Source organism: Trachinotus anak, unplaced genomic scaffold (genome assembly GCF_046630095.1).
Source record: "Trachinotus anak isolate AG129_WGS33_773 ecotype Australia unplaced genomic scaffold, CSIRO_AGI_Tana_v1 ptg000010l, whole genome shotgun sequence".
NCBI lineage: Eukaryota > Metazoa > Chordata > Actinopteri > Carangiformes > Carangidae > Trachinotus > Trachinotus anak.
Window position 1 is genome coordinate 7,024,999 of NW_027273861.1, and position 15,430 is coordinate 7,040,428.

Sequence of the window (15,430 nt, forward strand, 5' to 3'; positions counted from 1 at the left end):
CCCCAAAATTCACAAATAGACCTAAACCACTTAAGTGCAATGAGCCTAAGTTTTTTTTGTTTTTTGTTTTTTTAAACAGGAAAATGTAGAAAAGAGAAACTGTGAAGGTTTCAGAAGAGGTTTTAAACGTTACACAGCCATGCTAGCTGTTTCCACCTACTTTCACTTTTTATGATCAGTTAAGTTTACAGCACACACAGAGGGAGGAGAGGTGTCAGTCTTCTCATATTTGGTGAATATGAAGCTACAGCAAGCAGCCAGTTAGGTTAGCTTACCATTCAGACTGAAAGCAGACAAACAACTTGTCTAAAGGGAAAAAGCAATATACCTGACAACAACTCTAAAGCTCACACAGTAACACATTTTATGTAGTTTGTTTAATTCATACAGAAACGGGAGTGTAAAAATTACAATTTCTGGTTTTATGAATCTATCAAACAAGATGTTAATTGTTAATTTGTGAGTTTTGGTGCTACCTTTGGACAGAGCCAGGTTAACCGTTTCACCCTGCTTCCAGTCTTTAAGCTAAGCTAAGCTAAGCTAACCAGCTGCTGGCTGTAGCTTCATATTTAGCATACAGACTGGTATCTGTCCTCTCCACTAACTCTGCATGAAATCGAATAAGTGTATTTCTGACAATGTGAAACTGTTCCTTCAAGCACCTGATTATATTCACTAAAACAAAACAGCTCACTGGGACTGAACCTGGAATTGAAATAATAACAGTACCACTGTTGTATAGTTTCCTGTCAAAAGTTATTTGCATGGATACTTTGGTTTCACTTACCAAATGAATCCCTGTTGTTTCAGCCACAGAAACATTTGACTACATCTGCTCTACGTGTATAAAAACCCGACTTCAAAATACCTTTCCTCTGTGTTCTAATAAGTGCTCTTTGAGGTGTGAGAGATGAGGGGGAAACAAAGCTGAAGTCTGCAAGGTCAAATCTTTGGGTTCATAGACCCCGAGGAGGTAAATTGATTGTTGAGTGTTAGGGGAGGAGTAGGAGGTAAGCATTTAACTGCTGACAGACAAACTCTGGCCCTGCAGGGGAGAGCAGGCAGCACATTGCTTGACATCATTTCCACAGGCCTGTGTTCGACAACCCTCTTCTGTTCAATGGGGCAAGACCCTGTGCTTTTGTTACAATTAACCTATTAGGAGAAGTCTTTTATTCGCAGGTGATTCCATACTCCCTGGCGTGCTTCAATAACTCTATTTTGATCTGCGGGACTACGGCCTACAGACATTTGCCGGATGAATTCTGTTGAAAAGTGGAAGATGTTTCATCAAAAGCGATAGGTCAGCACAAGCACTGTTCTATCAAAACTTAACCACATTTTGTTGGATTAAACAACATTAACCACACTTTATATCCTTTGTTTGGAATAAATTTGTTGTTTCTGCGGTCTATGTGTAGTATATGGCCTACAATAAAAACAAATGACTCTTACCCTCGGTGAAAAACATAAAAGTATTTAAAAATTGACCCCAAGGGTCTGCTTTGTCTGTGGCTGGAGGCATTATTATACCCTGGTTGTCACAAAGTACCCCCTCAGGTCATTACTCGCGGGCAGCTACGGACCCTTTGGCAGACAGAAGCTGAGCTCCATTATCTGGGACGCAGAGAGGAGCCGAGCTGAGCGGAGCAAACAGGAGAGGGGAACGAGGGGGACGCACTGGCCGTGGATCTGAGGAAAAGGAGATGTAGCGGGGAGATGGCACCGTTCTGATGTGACGTTTTCTGGGGCCTCGCCCAGGCCTGGAAGCCGCCCATTTGGGACAGGTTCTAGTGGTAGCTGGCATGTGCTGGCAGAGAAATACTTAACCCAATCAGGAACATAATTGCATATTTTTTCATCTGCTTTTCATTTGATGCATATATTCTCTTTAGTTAAATTATTTCCTTCTCGCCAGTTCCAGCCCATTGGAGTGCAGATGAGAGCGATATGCTTTTTGGTGCATTAAATCAAAGCAAAAGCCTATTGTAAAATACATCAGCGAAACATTCTGACACCAAACAAAGAAATGTGTGTCAAGCCACACAGCCATCACAAAGCTCAGTGCATAATGTATACTAAACAATACATTAACTCTTTAAAATCAAAGGCAGGGTATTCATCAAACTGCTGTGTGGACAGTGTCACATTGTTGGGTTGGTGTCATATTCCAGCACACTAGGATTTGAAGCAAAACAGTGACTATAGAGTTCAAGTGTTGACTTTTAGGTTAAAGTGTGTTTGAAGGTGTGCACATCCATGCTGGATGAGGGTGAGTAGTACAGGACACAGAGCTCTTTCTATCACAGATTTCACAATAACAATTATTATTGATTATCACAATTTTAGAGCAATGAAGCACGACACTGAGTCTCCTCACCTCAATCCCAATCATTATGACTTCAACTTGAAAAACTAGGGCACAAGAAGCCTGCAGAGCAAACAATATTTGAAGATTGTTGCAGTTCAAGCTCAGAAAAACATTAACTGTCGCCAAATGTGGTTTCTTAAAGGTGGTGGAGATTGTCAGTTGACAAGACATTCGGCCAGTGTTGCATTTATAAGACAAGAGGTTATAATACGCCCTCTGAGCAGTGCTACGTCTTCAGGGCAGATTGGAGGCTGCAGTGAGTCGCTATCAGAAAGTGACGAGGTGGGCCGGGGCTAGCTGATTAGCGTGCTAACTTCAGTAGAAGAAAAGACAAGAGTTAACAATGGTGTTGCTTTCTACCTCTAGAGATGAGTAAAGGAATGAAGTTTGATGCTGCAACATGCAACTTGCAACATTTCTGTAATAGCAAAACTTACAAATAGCTCCCTTTAAATTTGATTAATTTAAAGAAGCATCACTAGAGTTTTTGTCCACTTGAGGGCAGCACAACAAGATGTTAATGACATTTTATGAGTCAGGTGCCTATTTACACATCTAGCACACAAGGATTACCAGTACCTTTCATTTGCAGTCATGTTTCTGTACACCTGACAAACCAAAGTACGATATTCAGTCTATTTTTTGCTCCGTTTGGTTTCCACCAAAATGTTCACTAGCAAGTCGCTAATTTTATCTATTTGCCATGGGCACAGAGCAGATATCATACAATATGTTTATCAGAGCGTTTATCAGATGATGAGAGCTGTGAGAGTGAACCAAAAACCAAAACAATGAGCTGAAAGACGCTACAATGTTCCATAGAGCTGTGGGGAACCGCAGAGTCGGGTTGTCCATTGTTGATATTAAAATATTGATTTGTGCAGATTTAATATAAGGCTGTGATTCCTACTCATCCTACCTTACAACAACACACTACAATATGCTGGATATTACAGCATACATATCATAGCTGTAATTATGATGAGTCAAGTTTAATTGTGCTCCCGAGGCTGCAACATGTTAAGCAGATCCAAAATGAAAAGTGACTGCATGATAGTGTTTAAGAAACAAAGCAATGCCTTTCTGTTTTATAGAATTATATGTTAAACACTGATGCAGTTTTTGAAATGATTCAGCTTAGTTACTATGAAACACTACGATTTGTGTTATTATGATAAGATCTAAGCTAGTTATATGGATCCAGTCTTGTTCAGTTTAAGCTGTTATAGAATTTATGCAAATTTCCCTGCATGCGCCGTGAGAGATTTCATCCGAGGAAATGTAGATGTAGTTTTTGTGTAATTACTCATTCATTACAACTTTGGTTTAAAGACAGCGGAACCATCATGTACCATGTTCTCACTCTCTCTTCCCCTGTTCCAGAGCATCTCATGTGCGCGTCAGACCGTCAATCAAACATGACAGCTATTTACACTCACTGGGTGAGATGAAAGCTTCTGGATCTATCACTCAGGCCCCGTTCACCTAAGAGAATGGGAAAGAAGACAGACAAAGCAGGAAAAAGGCCTGTAAATTTTTATATTCTGGGCTGTCTCGGATGCTTTCCTTCGGCAGGCGCACCGACGTGCACACAAACTCAGAGCAGCTACGCGGGTGTGCACGAGTGTGTGCAGAGTTACACCAGAAACACAGACACACACACACACACACACACACACACACACACAGTTACTAATACTGAAGTGCAGGTCTTTGATGTTCAAGGTGCTGTATCTGTTGTGCATGTCTGTCCTCTCAAATCATTTCCAGCACTGAGCGTAGAAACATGGAAACAAAGGCAAACAACATATTCAGAAGTGTCAAACGACACATCTGGTGTTTCATGTTAGCTGGATGATGGTGACATGGAAGCAGCTTCACTCAGTTAAGATGCAGGACAGGCTAATTGAGACTGGCTGCTGCAGGAGGTGAGAGGTTACAGAGGCAGGGAGTATCCATCTCTGTCATGAACTGTCCTCCAGCAAAACTAACTCTAATTAGACTGTGGATAAATAGTTAAAGGCTTCAAATTTACAATTAAAAAGGAAAATAAAGACTCTAACCTGACTGCACACTTTTTTTCCAGCCACTTAAACGCATTGGAACAAGCTGTAAAAACAACACTGAGATTACCACCTTGTAAAGTTGATATTGGCAATTGTGTTAGCTAGCTGCGTATTTACACATCTTATCACAGAGACAGTTTATTGGTTTGGCATATTCGTATCCTGATTAGAAAATGCAGCAAAGGAATGCTTTGGTAATGTTTGAGGTTATTACACAGTTTGGCCATCAAAGTATAAAATGTCTCGCTCAATAAATATCTTGGTTAAAATTCTCCAATAGCCAATATGTCATTATTATATTTCTTTATTCTCAAATATCAGTATTGTGCAATGTTAAAAGCCAGTATCTGTCAGACTGTCAAAAAACCTGAAGCTGTTGGTTTAGGTGATGTGATGGCTGCTGAAACTGGTGGTTGGAGCTACGGGTGGTTTAAATCAGTAAAGCAAACAGTGTTAACAAGGGTTGCTGAAAGATGTGAGGACATTTTTTCTCCAACAACTTGTGCCAATGCATCATACAGCTCCACAGCCCCTATGTGGTGATGACATAAAGATGGCATCACTAATTAGCACTTAATCTACTGGTAATTTCTGCTTCATCTGCACCTTCATCTCTTCAGTGCAGAATACCGTAAAAGGCAGAACTACTGTTTTGCATGTTTTAGCCAATTAACTGCAAATCATATATGCTGTACTTAAAACTTATAATATGTAACTTTTCCACATTCAAATGTCTAAAAATGACTAGACCTATGTTAGATATTTTTTTGAGTTGTGTATCATTTCATTTCAAGTTAATGGCAGCTCAGCTCCCAGCCACTCTGAGGTGTCCTGTGTCCACCGCAGAGCATCAGGGAATCACTGTTTCTTTAAGCGAAACTGCTTTATTCAGCGTTTCTACTGGTTTTAATCCCCTGGTCCGTTTGTTATGGCGAGGAGGAGACCTCTGTGGAAAATTCAGCTCCAGGTAAAAACCTCCTGAACGCCTGGCACTGAACAAATCCAAACTGGGAGAAGCTTATGACAAGGGTGGTGAAGACAACGACTCCCATGATCCCACACTTTTTCCCAACATCAACCAACACCATCTTTTGTTATTGTTTTGACTGAGAGACCCCCTAGCAGCAGAAGTTACATAGTGTGCATTTAATTCTGCCCTACATTAGCACACAATAAAGTTATTTACAATATAAGCAGATGGTGATGCACTCCAAAAAGGTATGAAAACATGAAGTAATCCAAAATACCACTGCAGTGTCTGTTGAATGGTCAACAGAGATGTACAGTATACATGATTTGTGGTAACACCAGTGTTGTCCTTTAATGTTATGCTACCTGAATATAGCTCTGCATTGCTATCTGTAACTTGGACATTTTCAAGATGTATAAATCAGACTGAGGAATTCTGTTGGTTTCAAAGACAAATTTGTGACGTGTGGGAAAACACAACCGATGACTCCATCAGCACATGTAACTTGTGGGAGATAGGGTTGATCATGGAGTCCTTTCTAAATGACAGCTGTGACTTTAAGCTCCAGTAATAAATGCTCAGGTGTGTGTGAAACAACACAAAGGCATCCATCTCCTACCGTGTGCCAGCGCCAGCTTCAGAAATGATAATGAAATGACTGCGAGAGGTGTGGAGCAAAACAAGTCTGTGAGTATTTTTATAAATCATTTCAGAAAATAATAGTAGATGCGGAGATAAAATGACAATTATTGGCTGAGGGGAAACTTTTCAAATAAACAGGTTTATGGTAAGTCATATCACTTGGCAGTTGATCATCATGATCACTCCTGGATTGTCCCAGAAGGTGGCATATTTATTAGCATGCAACAGATGGGGAGCATGCGTTTTCTTTGCTAAGGCTTGTGAAATTGGTCTTTTGGTAGCAGTATAAATATGATGAACTGTAGCCTATAACAGGCACCGGATCCCACACAAGGACAAAACGTCCAAATGAGCAGCAAAAGTCGTGCTGCGGCTGCTTTACAGCGGTGCCATCAATGATTGATCTACACCCCGCTGAGCCACTACAGGAAACAAACTATAGAGCCTATAATTTAGCAGGAGAACAATGCATGAGACCGTCAGCTCGTGCATCCATTTCAGCACAAGCATTCCCCGGTGCAGATAGATCATTAAACTACCAGGCGCTTTGCAATATGGTGTAGTCAATGTCACTGAAAAGATGGGACAATAAAGTGAGGTAGGGGGCTGCAACAGCAGGGAGAGAGCAGGGAGATGTATTAATGTCACATAGGCTTTAGCCTGCCTCCTTAAGCCCTGCAAAGAGTCACCAAGCCAATTTCCATTATCATATTGATTGAAATAGTTCATCATAGTGTAATTTTAGGTTTATCGCCAGCCGGTTGGGAATAAGACCAAAGCATTATCCAACAAAAGCTATTGTTCCAGGGGACGTTTCGCTGTTCCAGTTCATTGATGGAGTTGATTAAGTTTAAATGAAGCAGACACTGGATAAAAGTGAGGGTATTGACCAGCGAGTGGTGTGCCGCGCTTGAAAAAGCCTGATACATGCGGAAAAGCAAGATTTGCTAAATGCTCTAATCTTCAATCAAATCTAACATCAATACAGACAAAGTTTGGTAATGAGAGATTCAATGAAGCATGCAGTAGAGAGAATTAATCCCCCTCGCCTAAACTGAGTTCAACTTTGAAGCTTGCTCCTCAGGACAGATAGTTATCTAAATGCTAAATAAGAAACGTATTGTACTTTTCACAGCATACTAATCATTTGTTCATTTTGGCTCCATTATTTGTTCTCTCACACTTCGCAGTTGTTGATCTGGTGATTAGATCAACCTTGGACGGTGGAGGAGAATGGAATAATGAGGCTGCCAGGGAGATCTGATGCACGGCAGCCCGAAATGTTCAGGCCTGTGGGGACGCTGTCACTGTGTACTGTTACAGTTCACAGAGCAGGAAATTGGGCAAAAAAAATGCAACACTTCTAAAGTGTAGTATAAAGATTATTTCACCCTGGCCCAAAGGTTATGAGGACATTATTGTGAATATCCATGAGTGATTTACAGGGGTGCAAGAAAAACTCTTCATTCAGAGAAGCTCACATTGTTACTTTTAGAAAATCAACAATTATGTCATCTCGTTATTTATTTATTATTATGTGTTACAATTCATTCTCACACAACAGAACAGTGGCTCTCAAACTTTTGGGCTTGTACCCACTTACACATGCCGTCCCCACGGACATGGAGCTATTAAAAATTCCCTCAATAATCGTTCTGAGAGTATTAAGTACAGAAGCAGAGGAGTTGCGAAAAAGGTTGATAGTTTTCAGGGAAGACAACAAGCTATGAAACAAATAGGAAGGTCAAAATGCTTTTTTTTTTTTTCCTTTTTAGGCAGATTATTTTAAATAAAAGAATTATCACCATAGAAGCCACACAATACCCAGAAAGTACTGATACACATCGTGCCCTCAGCCTTTGGATAGTCTTCACAGAGAGCTCAGACAAATTGCAGTATCTTCAAACTAACTGTGTTCTCTCAGCTTTCTGAGTTTGCTTGAGAAAATTTACTTTAGCTTGACTATTATTTAAAAACCACACCATGGAGTATAAAGCTATAGATGCCATAGCTAAGAAATCAAGTGTTGAAATTTTAAATTTATATTGAAATTAAAACATTCAAAATCTTCATTTATGAATTCAATATATGTAAGTACACCATGTAAAGGAAGCCTAACCACATAAACACCTGCCAAAGTGTTTGAACCCACCTCTGTGGTAATTCCCACTGCAGTGGGTGTCTCCAGGACCACATTTTGCCAAGATGACACCCATACACACAGACTTGCAAAGTGAAAAGAATACAACAGACATTAACTAGAGGGAAAGCCAATAACTAAACTTTAGTTTTAGTTAGGGCTGTTGTGCAAGCTAGCTTTCACTGAATGTAAGATACAGGTTATAAAAGACTTTTCACCAAATCTGTAGCTATTTCATTTAGTCTCAGTTGTGTTTTTCTCATACACACACACAAAACAAAAGAAAAAAACACAGCAACTAGTTAAAAAGTCTTGAAAACAAGGTTTCATATCGGGCCACAATTGGCTCAAAAGAGTTGTGATATCACCAGATGAGCACAGAGAAGCTGTGTCAGCAGGTGAATGTGAAAACCTGCTTCTAGTGTCACAATCAGCGCATACATCATTCTGCACAGACAAACATGTGTTTAGTGACAACAAGCAAAGCACTTTTTTTTGTGGAAGGGGCCTTTAAAATGACTGGATTTTGGCTTCTCAGATTAGATAACCAGCAAACAAAAATGTATTCAGTTTTTCTTTCATGCTTTCCTAATCGGCTTGTGGTCCTTCAGATTTATCTTGCGATTTGACGGGGTGGGGAGGGGTATTAACCCCCAGAATTACCCCCGGACCAGCTCAGAGGGGCCGTGTTGGAAGATCAGGCCCCTGATAGTGAAGAATGAACAAGCCACGGTGACACTGAACCAGCAGCAAGGTGACTTATCACAGTGTTTCATCGGGTTATCAGAGAGCAGAGGGAGGTGTAATGTCAGGAATGAGCTCTACCTCCCGCAGACCAGATGTCTTCATTCAGCCTGAAGCTCCCACCGACGTCCACAGGAAGGAAATCCATCAGACACACCCGCACCAACTCAGCGGCTTCTCACTCATTAGCAAAAAGCTCTCTGATAACTTAGAGGCACTAACTTTGCAAACTATCGCGGTAAAACCGGATTAACCGGCCCTGAAGTCAGGAAGCGCAAAGCAGCGGAGACTCCAGGTCCCCTCACTTGTATTTTCCGCCTTTTCGGTGACACACGAAGCCGCACCTGGACTTCCGGGATTGACACAAGGCCATGACCTGAAGTATGAGGTCAGGTGACTTTTTAAAACTTTATACATCGGATTTAAAATTTTAAAAAGCCCTAAACATGTTTCAATGAGGAAGTATTTATTTATTTATTTAATTGGTAGGTAGGGTCATGTGACCCTAAAAAAAAGCGCTGTAGCCTCAGCCTCTATTAGTGATTATAATAATAATAATACATTCAGTGGGTGATGACACACATAACCGACAAAATACCAGTAGTTTTGTGTTGCTCTGCAGGTCCAGCCGCAGTGAGGGGGTGTGGAGCCTGTGAGGTGAGCCGGGGTGTGTGCAGGCACTGCGGCTGATGTCGGCCTGTGGAGGGTGGGAGTCCACAGTGGAGCAGCATCCTGGAAGGCGGGTGGGTGGGTGGGTGAGTGGAAGCTGTGAACGCTGCTGCTGACATGTAGCCTGGTACCACATAACAGGTGACAACTCCCTGCACTTGAAGTAAATGTTACACATGCCTTGTGAGGTCTGATTTTTTTCCCCTTCTTCTTCTTCCTCTTCAGAAAGGCTTCCTGCTGGCTACGCCCAGATCCACTGTGCGTCTGGAGAGACACTTTTTAAGGTTTAATTCCTATTTTAGATATGAGTATATGTGAGTGCGCCAAATCCATCAAATTCGCGTTTTCACATTATGTATTTCTTGTATTATTTCACATTTGTGTCTATACCCTTGAAACGTCTAAATAAAGATTTTGAGTGCCACCCATTGGGTCTTAAGCGGACCAGAGTTGTTATCAGTCTGTCTTAACTTCCGCTGTTTATTTCCAGATGCCACCTCGTTATTTGCATTTATTTAATTTATTTATTTATGTATTTATTTTTTGCAGAATGACGGTAAGTGTTGTCAACCGTGCTGAGTGGATTTTTCAACCCTCTTTTTTTTTTTTTTTTTCATTGTTGAGATTTGAGCTGTGGGACATGAAGTCTGAGCTGTGTGTTGTCAGATTCCCATCTAATCTGCATGTTTGTTTCTTAAACAGGGCATGTTCGCTTATCCCCCTTTCCTTTTCTGCAAATCGACAGGAGATGCAACCCGGGAGAAGCGCAATAAAACAAACTCTTGCTCTCAAAGGTGTGCACGGCTTTGTACCGGCGCGTATTGCCTGTTAGCTGCACATCCTCTGTCTTTTCATCTGTCAGTTATTCCCCCTCATGTTTTGTCATTTGCTCTGTATATTCAAATGTCGCCTGGTATTTTTTTTTTCTTTTTCTTTCAATGCCTGCATACACCCGCGGTTGTAATTAAATTTCTTCCTCAAATGCGACAAAGGCAAAGATTTTTTTTTTTTTTTTTTTTTGTTCTGAGATGTGTGTGATTACAGATGTGATGTTGAGAGAATCTGTGCAGCTCCTGCAGACCTCAGAGAGCAGGGATGTGAGCTTTCAGTGGCCACAACAGATTTATAAAAAGGAAGTGTAACTGCATGCAAAAAAAGGGGCCTTAAAGGAGGTCTGGAAGTCAGCTTGATGTTGCACCAGTGCCGGGGGCTCACTGTCCTGGAAGCCCATCCAGGCTGTAATAGGCCAACATCATCCAGGCAATATTATATCAGAGATAGGCCTGTCTAAAAGCAGCACATTAAACTGAACAGGAATTGCTCAGACAACTTAATAAAATAAAATTCAACATTCAGCACTGTTTATGCTGAATTCGTGGCTTTTATTTTGTTAATTCACCAGCTTAATTTCCTGCATTTATTCCACGTCTTGTATTTTGCTATCGTTGTTTGTTATCACTTTCAGTGTGTAACCCAGCTGATGGTTTCTCTCTGTCGCTCTCACAACGAAATGAGCAGCGGCCCCTGCCGCCCGGGGATGGAACCGCACCGGGCTCCTGGGCCCGGTGGTTAGTAAACAGCTTTTAATCCCATAGAGCCGTTTCACACCCCTCTGAGTGATTACTGAGACACAATCACAAGCGCTCATATCCTCTTTTTGTGTGAATGACTGCGGGATTTCACAGCACATGCTCATCTTTTTTTCTTCTCTTTTTTTTTTGTTGAATGAGACACAAAGATGGACAAAATGACTGAATGAGTGTGGATGGAAGCAGTGCGGGTAACTATAATGTGATGGATCTCTCCAGACACTTACGCCCAAAAACAGACACCTTAAGATCTAGTTTTGTTTTTTGTTTTTTTTTTTATTTATTCTTTTGCAGGAGCCGAAATCCTGCTTGACTCGTCATTTCTGGCTCATATTCTACATTTCTCGCCTCATCCAAATATCAAAACCTACTGTTCTCGTATACGGCTTCAGTTTAGTGATGTTAGAAATAAAAAAAAAAAAAAAAGAAAAAAGGAGGTCAGGCTGAGCCCGGCGGGATGCAGGGCAGCTGCTCCCTGACCACTTCCCCCGTCACACCTACTGCGGCACTTGGTCGGTGAGTCGCTTAATTAATGGGAAATAAGGATGTTTTGGAAGGTGCGGCATCGCCACGGAGGACGTCAGGAGCGCGCACATTGTCGGCTGCATTACTAATGTCCTCACTGTAAACGACACACGGGTGACGATGCTCAGATTGCTTATATTTGTACAGCATGTAATGGAGTTGCCTAAGACGAATTAATAGGGGAAGTAGCAGAAACTTAGTTCATTAAAACATACAAAACAATCCACCTTTTTGTATTTTTCTGCTTTATTTTGGCATCAAAAAGCCATAAAAATACTCCTACGTACATGGGTTTTTTGTTTGTTTTTTTTTTTGGCGCACCGTAGCGCAGAGATCATGACGCATCTTCAACACCACAGTCATTTGAAAAAACACACACTATTCCTCCTCCACTGACTCAGGTAATTACAGCAGATAATCTAATGGCACCACTCAATTACGTCTCAATTTGAAGCCTGGCGCTGGTCTGTAATTCAGTGATTAAAACCCTCTTTGCCCCAGTGCCTTTAGGGCAGCGCATGATTAGGACCTGTCAGCCGGAGTGAACGGAGCCAGCCATGCGTGTTGTGCAACATGACCCGCTGTTGTTAAACCTTGTCAACATATTAACCTGAATTCCCCAGTCATTATGGACTGAATTGGCTGCACAAGAAATAATTTAAAAAAAAGTACACATATGTATGTGTAATTGAAAAAAAAAAAAAAGTAGGGTAGTTTTTCTTAAGCATATTAACAAGGAGCGTGACGTCATAATGTCCCAAGGCCTGGCTTAGACAATAAAAGCATGAATGATAACAATTCCGTGCAAGCTGCACTTACATGTTGAAATATATCCACCTCCCACTGATAGATGACTGTTTTTAAAGACAAAGATACTGCGAGTTAAGGCGATAAATATTAAATTACATTGCTGAAAGCATCTCAAAAATCATGAGTCATGGGATATCTGATCGTTTCATGTGGACAAACAAAAATAAAGAGGTTTGACAAGAGGAGAAAGATTGTTTTGGGAGGGCCAAGAGGTTCATCTGAAGCACATTTGATCCTTGTCAAAATATATTGATTCATGTTGTTTCAAGAGACAGTTGATGTCTTCCTTAATTTCTGACTGGCCATCTGGACTGACTGATGAGGGGAGACTCCTGTTTTCTTTGTAGGTGATGGGCTAATATGTCAAAGACCTAATGAGTCAGTTTATAAGTATGAAAGTGACCGTTTCCCATAAAACTGACATATGCCTTGAAATTTCCCTACATGGCCATTTACAACAGAAAATGTATGTTATATATTCCTCTGCATGCTACACATAAATTATATAGCATAGATAGGGTCTGGAGTGGCCGAGCACTGGCTGCAGACTGGGCCATAGGTTTCATGAATTTCCCCTCAGCCACAATCAGTGCAACCGAGTTTCCTTTGCTGTATCCAGAGGTGAATAATTTATAGGAGGATAAAAGCATTTGTGGTAGAGAGCTAGACAGTCAGACAGTAGAAGGAGGCTGGCTGGGAATTCCCCCCACCCTCCCCTCCTTCCCACCCACTCAACCCCTCCACCCCACCCCAACTGAGCTCGCCCCTTGCCGCGTGGTGGCCTTGCACGATACCTCCTCGGACGGCTGCTTGAAGTGCAAATCTGTGTTCCAACTTGTTCCCGGTGCCTGTCAGCATGTTTTCCTCTTGTCAGCAGCGACTGAGTGTGGGCCTGTGTCACCCTTGTACCACTGCTGTAACAGGATCATTGACAGGCCAGTGACACTGCCCAACCAGATAATGGAAACCTATTGATTTTTCTTCTTCTTTTTTTTTCCTTTTTTCTTTTTCACACAGGCAGTCTGTGGGACTTATGGATAACTGGCCAAAGGACAGGTCATGATCAATGGTCCTGATCTCTGGATCTCTGCTGCCACAGACAATGAATGGGGATAAAAACATAAGCCTGGCTGACAGAGAAGTCATATTAGTTAGTACACTATCTCAGGATGCTGCAAGACGAATTATAAAGACATACTGTCACTATTTTGATTAAATAACTCAATATACTTCACAGGGTAATCAACAAACATACCCCAAACATAAAATAAGTCAAGGTTTTCCAATGTTTCCTCCCATTTTAATTTGCTAAATCAACAGCAAGTGTTACTTTTGAATGGAGTGCAGGTTGTGTCTGTTTTGTGTGTACAGGGTTTGCAGTTTTAATGGAGCAATCTCCAGAGAGGAGGCCCCTTTGATACCCATGGCAATGATAAGCATGCATTGGCTGCCTACCACTGGACCCCCATGGCAGATGGCGAGTGTGCGTCCTGCAACAACACATTTCTTTATGTCAGCCTTGTCCCTCTCCCTCTCTCTCTCTTTCTCCAGCCAGTGGAATAATAAAAAGCCCAATTCTGGTCATGGCTAACTCAATCTCATTATAATCTCTCCTTTTTTATTCATTTGGCCCCTTGGGATGCTGTCTGCCAGCGATGTGGCTTTCAACCTCCAGAGAGAACATCTTTTGAAACAGCCAGGAGACCTAATGAAGTCACAGAGTGGCACAATTATTTCCCAAAGAAGGAGCATTAATGTACTTCAAAATTCCCCCCGGAGAAGCATGATGACAATTGGTTTGTACAGCTTTGATCGCTGCTTTAAATACTGCCCAAGATAAACTGCAGGGTTAGCCCCCTTTGCCACTGGTAAGTCGAAAACCCAGAAGTGGCTATCAAGCACTGGATACATCAAACACTCAGCCTGGGATGCTACAAACCAGAGTTTAAAATAGCACATAGCCCTAAAATCACTTCCTGGTGGGAATAATGCTGCAAAGTGACACTGAAATCTCTGTCTTTTACCCAAAAGGTTTGCAACAGAATTTTGTCAAACATAACAAATAAAATTGGATGGTGTGTTGTGGGCAGGGAATGGTTCATTATCACATAACACACCTTTAAACAACCGAGAGGGGCAACTCTAGCTGCTGTTAAAACTCTGCAATTAAACTTTATCAGATGCTTTAACTTGAAATGAAATTAGTTTCAACCAAAACTCATTACTCTATTTGTTTGAGGTTGTTTATGCACAGGATGAACACTTGACAACCTTAAATTTTCTTCTATAAAATCCACCAGAAAAACATCTTGTTTGTACTTTGCTACTATATAATTACTGCCGTGTATCTCCCACACATCAGCTGCGTAACCGGTATTCACTTTTTCTTGATGATGATGATGATAATGATGATGGTGATGACATACAGATATAGTGAAACCAAACAAGGACCAACCCTGGAAACAGAATGAAGTAGGCCTAATTGCAGATGCTACTATTTATTATTTTGAGTCTAATCCATAGCATTTCTTTTTTGTTTCTGTGTAAAGCTGTTTTGTCTTTCCTGTGTTTTTGCTCTGACCTCCACATAAATCAGAAATGTGTCCATTGTGATTACACCGATCAATCAACATCACTATCAGGCTTTCAACTGTAAACCCCAAAGTCTTTTGTTCTACTTAAATCTCAGACACTTTGCTGAACTGTTTCACACACTTGTCAAACCTTTTGTCTGCTTTACCAAAACTGCCAGTGTAAATAATCTCAGCACAATAACCAACCAGTCAGATGCTTCTCTGTTTCCTCTATGTGATAAAACTGGTGTGAAGTTAGAGATACTACTAATATCAACATCCCGATGTTACTTCATTTAACTCAGCAACTGGAACTGATGAGTTAGTATGT

At 41.2% G+C, this 15,430-nt stretch overlaps 2 long non-coding RNA genes across 4 annotated transcripts; both read left to right on the top strand.

Annotated features, from left to right (window-relative positions):
* The first annotated feature begins 358 nt into the window (after nt 1–358).
* Nucleotides 359–10,541, top strand: LOC139626757 (uncharacterized). Of its 3 annotated transcripts, none has more exons than XR_011692409.1 (4): nt 359–9,321; nt 9,556–9,676; nt 9,828–9,886; nt 10,305–10,541. It is a non-coding gene; the product is annotated as an uncharacterized lncRNA (long non-coding RNA). The 3 variants fall into 3 exon arrangements; XR_011692410.1 differs by having other exon boundaries at nt 9,187–9,321; nt 9,556–9,680; XR_011692408.1 differs by having other exon boundaries at nt 9,556–9,680; nt 9,828–10,541.
* Nucleotides 10,542–11,887: 1,346 nt separating this feature from the next.
* Nucleotides 11,888–14,021, top strand: LOC139626759 (uncharacterized). Its single transcript, XR_011692413.1, has 3 exons — nt 11,888–12,117; nt 13,544–13,676; nt 13,898–14,021. It is a non-coding gene; the product is annotated as an uncharacterized lncRNA (long non-coding RNA).
* The last annotated feature ends 1,409 nt before the right edge of the window (nt 14,022–15,430 follow it).